This window comes from Lepidochelys kempii, chromosome 14 (genome assembly GCF_965140285.1).
Source record: "Lepidochelys kempii isolate rLepKem1 chromosome 14, rLepKem1.hap1, whole genome shotgun sequence".
NCBI lineage: Eukaryota > Metazoa > Chordata > Testudines > Cheloniidae > Lepidochelys > Lepidochelys kempii.
In genome coordinates, this window is record NC_136393.1 from 34,069,459 (window position 1) to 34,080,147 (window position 10,689).

Consider the following 10,689-nt stretch of genomic DNA (forward strand, 5'->3'; position numbering starts at 1 on the left):
CAACATTTAGGAAGCCCTCTACCATTAGCCTATGTGGGGACCAGTTTATTTGAAAGGTGGTCTGCAGTTGCTTTCTTTAACAGTAGATACAATTGTATTCCATTGCGTCGGAGATATCTGTGTATCCAAATCTCTATTCCAAGCAGCTCTTGAGTTATCAGTCTTTGACTGAGCTTTTTAGGCCAGAAAACCGTAAAAGGATAAAACCGCTGGCTGAATAAATCCAGGAAGTTTCCTACAAAATAATAAACGTTCTGGAGGTTCTGGAGCTCCCAATACATCCAATCCAAATACATTGGTAAACCAATGTTTTAACTGTTATTTAAATGTTCCAGAACAGGGCAAGGCAAATTGTTACTGTAGGTCTACAAATGGTTTAAACTGATTACTGTCAATTAGCCAAGACACAGTCATAATTCCTCTCTCCATCCAATCCCTCCACATCAAAGTTTTGCCATTGATCTAAAATACAGGATTACACCATAGAACCGCTTCTACATGGAAGGAAGAATGGAAGCAGAACTTTCTAACTACATTTGACCAGGCTTGTTCTGCAGCAACTCTTGTAGGAGCTCATGAGCCAATAAATCTATAATAATTTGAACCTACAATCATAGGCGCAGACTTTCACTGTTCCCGGTGGGTGGTTGACCCCACCCCCGCCCCTGGCCCTGCCTCTGCACAGCCCTCACCCCACCCCCATCCCATCCCTTTCCCAAAATCCCCGTTCCATTCCACCCCCTTCCCAGAAGACCCAGCCCCTGCCCCCCCTCTTCTCTGCCTCCTCCCCTGAGCCCACCGTGTCCCCGCTCCTCCCTGCTCCCTCCTGGAAAGTCCTAAGTGCTGCCAAACAGCACTGGGAGGTAGGCAGAGGAGTGGAGACATGGCTTGTTTGTGGGGGTGAAGGAGTTGAGGTGGGATGGGGGGTGAGGGGAGCTTGGCTGCCAGTGGGTGCAGAGTGCTCACTAATTTTTCCCTGTGGGTGCTCCAGCCCCGGAGCACCGGTGGAGTCGGTGCCTATGCCTACAATGCATGAAAAGGGGAGAGAGAGTACTAATTCTCGTTCAATGTAAATTCACGGTGGGGTTAGTACAGTTATATGTAACAGCCCCAAAGATGACTTAACAAAAAGGAGGTAGAATAATTAAGGCTAAGATGTGTAATAAACTTGTTGGATCATATTAAAGAAGTTCTGTATTAAAATCACAAATGAGTTTGATTCCCCATAGTTCAAATTCCAGGGTATTACTAATTAAGAGGTCTCTTGGTTTTTGGTACTGTTTCTCTCCCTCTATGTGTGAAACTTGCAAGCTGCTAACTGTGTTAGTACATTCTAAGACAGAGTCTGTTCTCAAAGCAATTCACAGAGAGAGAGACTCAAAACAATACTCTAACAACAGAAACAGCACCCAGAGACTCCCCGCCCTTTTGTTGTATTAACAATTGTCATTAAAATAGGGATAGAGGATGTATGTGGATGGATGCTTGGTGTGGATAATAACTGAATGATCAGGGAGGTGCCAGCCTAAGAATCCAGTGTCCATCGGCTGAAGAAGGCGTCAAGTGGAAATAACCAGAGGACCCTCCGGAGGGCAGACTGGAATCCACCCAACAGCCTCAAGAATGGGAGAACCAAAGAACAAGATAACATCTTGGAGCCATCAGGAATGTGCTATCTGCTGATTGATTCAGCAACAGCATGATGAAGCAATTCCCATAGACTGGCATAGGAAGAAATTCCTATAAAAATAGACTCTAAAAAGTGAGAACTTTGGGGTCTGATTCTGCAAACCAACTTCCAGGAGCATCAGATGAGCATCTGACAAGGCCCTGCTCCCTCCTCATGTCCAGGCCACCTGGCCAGTGGCTTGGCATGAGCAACTCTAAGGCTGGTAACTATGATAACAACCTTGCAGAACCTGTGTGTGTGTGTTTGTATGAATGAATGTGTGAATAAATATGAGACTGAATGGAATGTTATAGCTATAACTAACTGCTTACTATGATTCTTTCTGTATTCACAATAAATGTGGTATTTTGCCTTTTTCTCTTTAATAAGATCCTGCTGGTTTTTATTTTATTGGTATAACAAACTAAAATTCATGGAAGCCGTGACCTGTCTGTGACTTTTGCTGCCGCAGCTTCATGGTTTCTCCTGCCACCATGGTGGCTGGGAGCTGCGGGGGTTCCCCCTGCCCCTCCCCGTGTGCAAGGCTGTCATGCATGTGCATCGCTGGAACCTTGCCAGGGCCCTGCTGGCTGCCAGCTCTAGTCCCTTGGCCCCAGGGCCTGAAGCAGAAAAGGTCACAGAGGATTCCTTGACTTCTGTGACCTCCATGACATAAACATAGCATTAAGGACAATTAGTCAAGTAGGGGAAATGAAATCCCCACAGAGATAGGGGGACGGGGGAGCTGTAATTTGTTCAGAGCCAAGCTAGGTTTCTTGGCTGCTCCTGAAAGAAATATTCTAAAAATATTATTGAATTTCTTAAAATAAATGAGGAATGGAAACAGGGAGACAGCTCAGGACTTATGACATTCTGGGAACAACGGTCATTTCCAAAGCAGCCTTAGTGTCAATGAGCATCAGACTTTTAAAACACTGATTCCAGTTTAAGTAAGTTTTTAGCATGTAAAAAGAAAAGGAGGACTTGTGGGACCTTAGAGACTAACAAATTTATTAGAGCATAAGCTTTCGTGAGCTATAGCTCATTTCATCGGATGTAGATCACGAAAGCTTATGCTCTAATAAATTTGTTAGTCTCTAAGGTGCCACAAGTCCTCCTTTTCTTTTTACGGATACAAACACGGCTGCTACTCCGAAACCTGTTTTTAGCATGTGAATTTCACTTCACTCCTTAGACATATAGCCCCAGCTCCTGCAAGCTCATCATCACAGGCAGATGCTAATGCCCATATGAAGCCCCCGTGACTCTCCACACCAGCACAGGGGGCTGACTGCAGGATCAGAATCCTAATGGTATTGTTTTCACAAAAGCCTCCAGGGCTGTAATGTTACCAGCTTTCCTGCTTTTTCAATTCTCAATCAGTTTCTCAACTTTCAATGAACTAGTCATTGAACTAAACTAGTTGAATAAACTCTAAAGAAGAAAATATTCTCTCTTCACCTGCATAAGAGAACACTGCTCTCTAAAGCCGGTTTAGCATTTCAACAAACTCTGGTTCCAGGTTCCTAGCCTGTGACTTCCACCAGTTCAGTGGTTTGCCTTTCTTTAAAACTTCTCCGGGACATGTGTACTGCTTGAATATTATTTTATGTATATCTAATTTAAATGCTTTTAGTAGATTAGAGATCGAGTTTAGGCCATAACATATGTTGTCATAATTTTCAATTTAATTTTCATTTGATACATTTTGATCCCTCAGGGAGCACTCAGGCCATAGTCTTTTCTCTGGAACCACGAGGGCTAGAAATGTAATTCTACTTTAAATGAAATCTGAAATTTGCACAATCTCAAAACTAGAGATGCCAGGCTTCAGAAAAATCACCAAATATTGTGAGACAAAATAAAATCCCCAAACTCACAAGAATATTATGTGAGCTGACAATACTGTAGCTGGACAAAAAAAGTTCAACAAAAATGATTTTTCACATGATTTTTAGGAAAATATTCAAAATGATTTTTCTGATCATTTCAATGAAATTATGCTAAATGAAAAAAATATTTCACATCTAAAAAGAAACACAGAGGGGGAAATGATAGTTGAAGAAAAAGAAAAACTAAAAACAAAATTTTGTTTTAATAATATTTGATTAAAAATTGAAAAATCCATAAAATATTTCAAATAAAATAGAAATAATTTTAAAATACATTTTCACAATAATAATTCCATTTTTCCCAACTAGCTTTACTTCTATGGATTTCTTTATGAAATCTCACCTCCAATGGATTTTCACACAAAAGGAGCTTATCTGTCACACAATATATAAATTTGCCTCTTTTTTATTATATTATGAAATCCCCTATTCAGCAACACTCTCAAACACAGGATCAAACTTAAGACACATGCTTAATTCCCATGATTTAATCAGGAGAAAAGGATGCAATTTTCTATTTTGATTGATTCTGGAAATAATTTTCCTTTTTTCCCTTGAAAGTATCAGAAGCAAAAGGATTCAGCCCCACAGTCAGCTCTAGAAAACTGAAATGACAACAGGCAGAAAAATAGACTGATAACCACTGGATTTGGCGCAGTAACTTTCTTCCTGTATTCTAAATACTGGAAGTTATTTTTTTACAAATCTTTTCCCTGACATCACTGAGAACAGAATGAGGCCCAGGGTTCTTCAATAAAACAAAATAGCAAAATAAACAAATTATTAATTCAACCTGCTGTACAAATCTCATGGTACACTGCTACGAAAATGAGCAATGCATTTGAATGTTAATCAATTTGAATGTACATGTATTGTAGTGTTAATAAAGAGTGAAACAAATTATCAGAGGATTATTTAATCTTCAAATTGTCCAAGCAACAAGCAGTGTATATTAGGAGTTGGTTACAAAGAGTCATTCTGAAGCAAAATTAACCTACCTGATTGTAAAACTTCTCAGAAGGAGCAATCTTCAGGACGTGGTCAGACGTCACTGGTTTTGTTGAGATAATTGCGTTTTGAGTCAGTAGTCCAGTTTATCAAATTTTACAGCTAATTCTGGTAATAAAATAGCTACAGAGTTTTCTCATTGCTTTTCCTTACACTTGTTTAAATAAATGTGTTTGTGTTCCAGACCAATAAATGTGCTTTCCTCCTCTCGCAGCATTTGCAGAGTTTGAAAGAGAAAGTAAAACGGTAACTGGAAAGTTGCAGTAATTTCACATCCTGTCACAAGGGGCGATTAGATAGATTAAAGAAACAACTCCACAGTCCTGCTGAGCTGGAAGCAAATGCACAGGCAGAGTCAAGCATCCAGGTGGCCCAAGTTACCTGAATCCATTAATGATTTCAAAGAGACTCTTCCTGCTTTTTTGTGAACTACAATAAATGGAATGGGGGGAAAAAACCCACCTTTGTTATCATAGAGTTAAGGTTTCCCAAAGAAGCTCATACCCTTCCAGAACATCAAGTGCATCAAAAGTCGTTTGCAATGTTGTTGTAGCCATGTTGGTCACAGGATATTAGACAGACAAAGTGGATGAGGTAATCTCTCTATTGGACCAAGTTCTATTGGTAATAAAGACAAGTTTTTGAGCCATAAAGACCTGAAGAAGAGCTCTGTGTAGCTTGAAAATGTGTCTCTTTCACCAACAGAAGTTGGTCCAATAAAAGATATTACCTTACCCACCAGGTGTCTCTAAGTTCATCAAAACTCAGACTTCTGAAAACCAGGACATACAGAGTTAATGCAGAGTTGACTCTGCTCCACTGGAGCTGGCAATACTTACGATGAATTTTCTGCATACACTCCAACGGCCTTCACTGTGTTAGGTACACCTGTGTTGAGTGGTGGATGAATTAGGTGGAGCACCTTGGGAGATCTCTGAGTCTGATATGAGGAGAGTGGGGGGGTTAGTTTGAGAAGTGTCTCAGAGCTCTGATTGTGATATGAAATCTGAGTCTGCACACACCCACCCACACTCCATATACGCTATCAAAGGAAAGAGGGGCATCTTTAAAAATCTAGCCATTAGAGCCCAGTTCTGCTTCCTCGTATCTCACATATTCTCATTGGCTTTGTTGGGAGTTCTGGTGGTGCAAAAAGTGGAATTGCTGGACCTCAAATTATCAGCATTACAGTAACTCGTCACCTAACACTGTAATTATGTTCCTGAAAAATGTGAATTTATGCAAAATGATATTAAGCAAATCCAATTTCCCCATAAGAATTAATGTAAATAGGGGGAGTTAGGTTTCAGGGAAATTTTTTTCACCAGACAAAAGACATTATATACATATACAGTATAAATTTTAAACAATTTTAAATGAACAGTTTAATATTGTACACAGCAATAAATGATTGTGAAGCTTGGTTGAGGTGGTGGAATAGGAGGGTGGAATATTTCCCAGGGAATGCCTTGCTGCTAAATGATGAACTAGCACTCAGCTGAGCCCTCAAGGGTTAATAGGCTGTTGTTAATGTAGCCTTACACTCTACAAGGCAGCATGGACTGAGGCAGAAGGGAGGAAACACAATAGATGCAGGGCAGTAGCTGCAAACACTTCCCTGCAAAAACTGAACATGATGATGAGCCCACGCTATCCAGCTGGAGTGCACCACTCCCTCCTCCTGACAGCACATGCACAGCTGCACAGGTGCTGACTTTCCAAAGTGCTGGGGGGTGCATGCATGAGTGAGAGAGACGTGCATTGCCCCTTTAAGTATGCTGAGCCCAGTTCAGGTATGTTGCCCTTTTAAGCAGGTCCCCCAGTTCAGACAGGAAGCAACAGCTTCCAGGAAGCTCCCTCCTTTCTGTCCCTGAGCCCAGTCTCCCTCCTCTGCTTTGTGGAGAGGGGGTATGGAGCGAGGGGGGGCAGGAGCAGGGGGACATCCTGATATCAGCACCCCTCTCCCCCACTTCCCCATCAAGCAGGAAACTCCTGAGAGCAGCTCCAAGGCAGAAGGCAGGGCAGGAGCAGCAGGGCAGTGTGGGGAGGGCCACCTGAAATGCTGCTGGGCAGCTGCTGAGCCACATACCTTACAGAGAATTTAGGGGAGCTGATGGGGGGGGGGCTGTGAGCCCCCCTTGGTTCTAATCCCCACAAGGAGGGGCTGCTCTTCTGGAGAATCCTGCAAGCAGTGGACAAAGCAGGCAGCTGCCAAACGACTTATAAGGGAGCATTTTGCAACTTTAAACGAGCTTGTTCCCTAATAGATCAGCAACGAAACAATGTTAACAGAACAACATTAAGTGAAGAGTTACCGTATTGTTTTAGTGATATGACTTGTGCATTCAGTGCTTGATCCTAGACTCACTGAAGTCAATAGCTAACTGATGTTAATGCAGTATCAGGGCTTTAATCTTCTTCTGGTTAAAAAACTTCACTCAAAAAAGTACATAAATAAATAATCAAACACCCTTATCAGGAGACAAATTTGTACACAACTTTTATTTGTTGGAGGAAAAAGCATAACACTTACCAATTTCTGTATCATGTTTCCCTAAAAAAGAAACAAAAATAAATATAAATTATTATTAGAAACATAAGGTTTCGTTTTGTGAAAGATGAACACTGATTATATAATTCATGAGTCTTTGATGGATTTCACTTTCACAACACCAAGAGAAAAAGGTTTTCCTTCCTCCATCTCTTACCTGTTGTTTCTCACTATTGTCAGAACTGAGGTTAAGGCTGAGAGCCCATGTTTATTCAGACCCCTATTTTCTACTGTGTATATTTTTTTCATACTAATTGTTGGGGTGAAATTTATCAAGCTTAGTGTCATCCCAATTTCTTTTTAGCAATAAATGAAATTCCTAAAGTCCATCAGGACTGAGGGGAGAATAACTGCACAGGTTGGGGGGAAGTGGACTGAAAGAGTGAGGAGTGGACAGTGGTTTGATCTCACACACACCCTTTCCCAAGTGCTCCAGTCAGCTTGAGGCAGTACTGGGGAGACGTTCTCTCTGCCTGGTAAAGGGCTTATGCAGATCACTGCCCCCTGAAGCAAAGGGGAACATTTGTAACATTTCTTTCCCTGTGCTGCTGGGGACGGGGGCTTGGCCCAGGGTAGAATTTCATTCTTCACCTTTTTCATTTATTAGAAGACAATTTCATGCTAAATACATTACATTTGCCACTGACTTTTACCTTTTATTTTAAGTAGACAAAGAAGCAAGGCCAATAGAAACAAACAAAACCACCAGGATCACACTCAAAGCCATCATCCAGGGATTCACCCCAGGGAAAAGGAACCTTCTTCAATGCTTACCCAGACAGTAGGCCATAGCGATCGTTCGCCATTTGGTCCGTTCCTGCACAACCGGAAAGGCTTGACAGCCTGAGAGTCCAACATCGGAACAGCCTTGATGAACCCATGGAATAGGGGGTCTACCTCTGGGCCGCCTTCACCCCTTGTTGGTGGAATTTTATCTTGGAAAAAGGAACCTGAGAAATAAAACTCCCAGGACTTGCATTAGTTTGGAAGCAGGGACAAAACTATTTTTTTTCTATTGTATGTGTGCAATAAGAGTGGAAGCATGGCCTCATCTACACTACATAAAAGTCCAGATACTGATTTTAAAAATGACTCTAGGCAACACAGCTTTAGCACTGATTTATCTGTGAATGAACAGGACTAGTTTGATTCATTGGCATTCAGAGGTTCATAGAGCTCAGGGGCAAATTCTCTGCTCATAAGACCACATTGACTTCAGTGGAGTTATGTCTGCAAATATTTTGGCCTGCAGTGTTCAGCGACATTCAGGAATTGCCAAATTAATTAGAATATTTTTGCAACTCACTAGTTCCCCACAATATTTGGATGAATCATTATCACAATTAATCCAAACATTAAGTGAAGCAAATTAATCAGTCTTCACTTGCTGTTCTTGTGTTTTCAATGTTTAGGTCGCCGAGGCAGGGTGGGCATTTCAGACATGCCTACAGCATTCTCCATATGTGGCTTGTGCTCTGGTTTTGTGAAACTTGTGTAAGTCAGCTTAATAGTGACCTATATTCATTAGCATAAGTCCATCAAGAACTGACTTAAACTAAATATATAGGCCACTCTGAAACTGAAATAAGAGTGTTCAGACAAGAGGTATTATCAGTAACTGAATAGATAGTCAGTGCAACTTTTGTGAGTAGACAAAAGCAAAGTGAGCGATGAGCCCAAGTTCCATGGAATGTCAACAGAAAGAGCACCACACAATTTGCATGACATTTCATACAGTGAAAAGATAGCAAACAAACCACAGCATCAGAATTACTACATTCTAGAAATCATTGAGAGGAAGATAGGTGTGCAGGAATAAGCTGTTTCTATGCAGTGCTTAATCTGTAATGAAAGAGCTGCTGGGGCTCAAGCAATTTTTTTACTTTCATAACTGATGCAGCGAGGCCAGAGGACTATGAACCGTCAAGCCTAGAGGTGCCGGGGCTCAGCCCTGCCAAGCCCTGGCACACATTAAGCACTGGTTTTATGGTTCTGTGATTTGGGTGAATATTTATTCTCAAAATTATGGGAGAGGATTTTTGTTTGTTTGCTTTTTGGGTGGGGGAGTAAGAGTTTCAGGACATTCAGAGTTAGATTAAATTTACATGAAACTCAAAACTCTGGTACACTGAATATTCAAAATTCAGGTAATCAGACTGCCTGAACTGTGACCCTGTGAAGATACCACTCTGCCATTTTCTTTGCTTGTATGTAGATTGTAAAATGTGCACCACGGATTCTTCAGTTCTTTGTTTCCTGTATTTTGTTTTGTTTCTGGTGGTGGTAATTTCAGTGTGGGGTTTGACTGGTAATTGACCTGCTACGTAAATTGTTGATTCCTTTTCTTGATTGAGAAAGGTATTACTGATCCAACAGTTTGAATGTTCTCTCATAATAACAGAATTTTCTGTTTCAAACAGGCCGTTATGCCCCAGGGATTTTGCTTCATAGATTGATGGTAAATGTTGCCCACTGAGATCGCTCCCTAGCACCTTGGGCTCTGGGTACCACCCAGATGACTGACAAACCACCCGGATCCCTCCACCCTGGTGATGCTCAATAGAGATGAGAGGGTTGAAGCCCAAACCTGTGTATATATACATACTATACATGTGGATATCCATGGGCATTTCATCAACATCAAACTGGGATGGTCAAGGAAGGTGCATGATGCATGCATCTTTAGGAACACTGGCCTGTACAGAAATCTGCAAGCAGGGACTTTCTTTCCAGAGCAGAAGATTCCAGTGGGGGATGGTGAAATGCCAATAGCAATCCTGGGAGACCCAGTGTACCCTTTATTCCAATGGCTCATGAAACCTTAGATGGGAAATCTGCACAGCAGCAAGGAGTGCTTCAACAATAGGTTGAGCAGGTGCAGAATGACTGTACAATGTGCCTTTGGCAGATTAAAAGCATGCTGGTGCTGCCTTTATGGAATGCTAGACCTAAATGAGGAAACTATTCCCATGGTGATAGCAGCTGGGGGCATGCTCTATAATAGCTGTGAGGCTAAGGGTGAAATGGGGGAGTGGGGGAGGTTTAGATTGGATATTAGGAAAAACTTTTTCACTAAGAGGGTGGTGAAACACTGGAATGCGTTACCTAGGGAGGTGGTAGGATCTCCTTCCTTAGAGGTTTTTAAGGTCAGGCTTGACAAAGCCCTGGCTGGGATGATTTAACTGGGAATTGGTCCTGCTTCGAGCAGGGGGTTGGACTAGATGACCTTCTGGGATCCCTTCCAACCCTGATATTCTATGATTCTATGATAAATGTTTCCCACAGTGTGGAGCACGGAAGCGGATCACCTGGTGGCTTATTTTAAGCAGCCAGATACCAGGACTACTAGAGGAACATAATGGGAGGCTGTTGGAATCAGGGAGGCTTTGAGACAACATTTTGATAATGAACACCAGTAATGTGTATTTCTACAAAGCACTCTGCCATGCTTTGTTAACTTGCTGCTTTGCATTAAAATTTTGATGATTCCTGACCAGGATTTGCAGTCAGCAAGTGTATAACTATCAGCAGCGACCACCATGTGTCGGCGACAAATAAAGATTGGTATC

The 10,689-nt window shown here is 41.7% G+C and overlaps 1 protein-coding gene across 10 annotated transcripts in view; it reads right to left on the reverse strand.

Moving 5' to 3' along the window:
* The window catches only part of LOC140898275 (uncharacterized), a 2,445,793-nt gene that overhangs the window by 1,949,567 nt on the left and 485,537 nt on the right, over positions 1–10,689 (reverse strand). The window contains exon 1 of one of the 10 annotated variants that reach the window (XM_078848802.1): positions 4,560–4,834. The exons of the other annotated variants lie outside the window; for them this stretch is intronic. The gene's annotated coding sequence lies outside the window, so the exon portion shown is untranslated. Of the gene's footprint in view, positions 1–4,559; positions 4,835–10,689 lie in introns of those variants that run through there. 10 annotated transcript variants of the gene reach the window in all.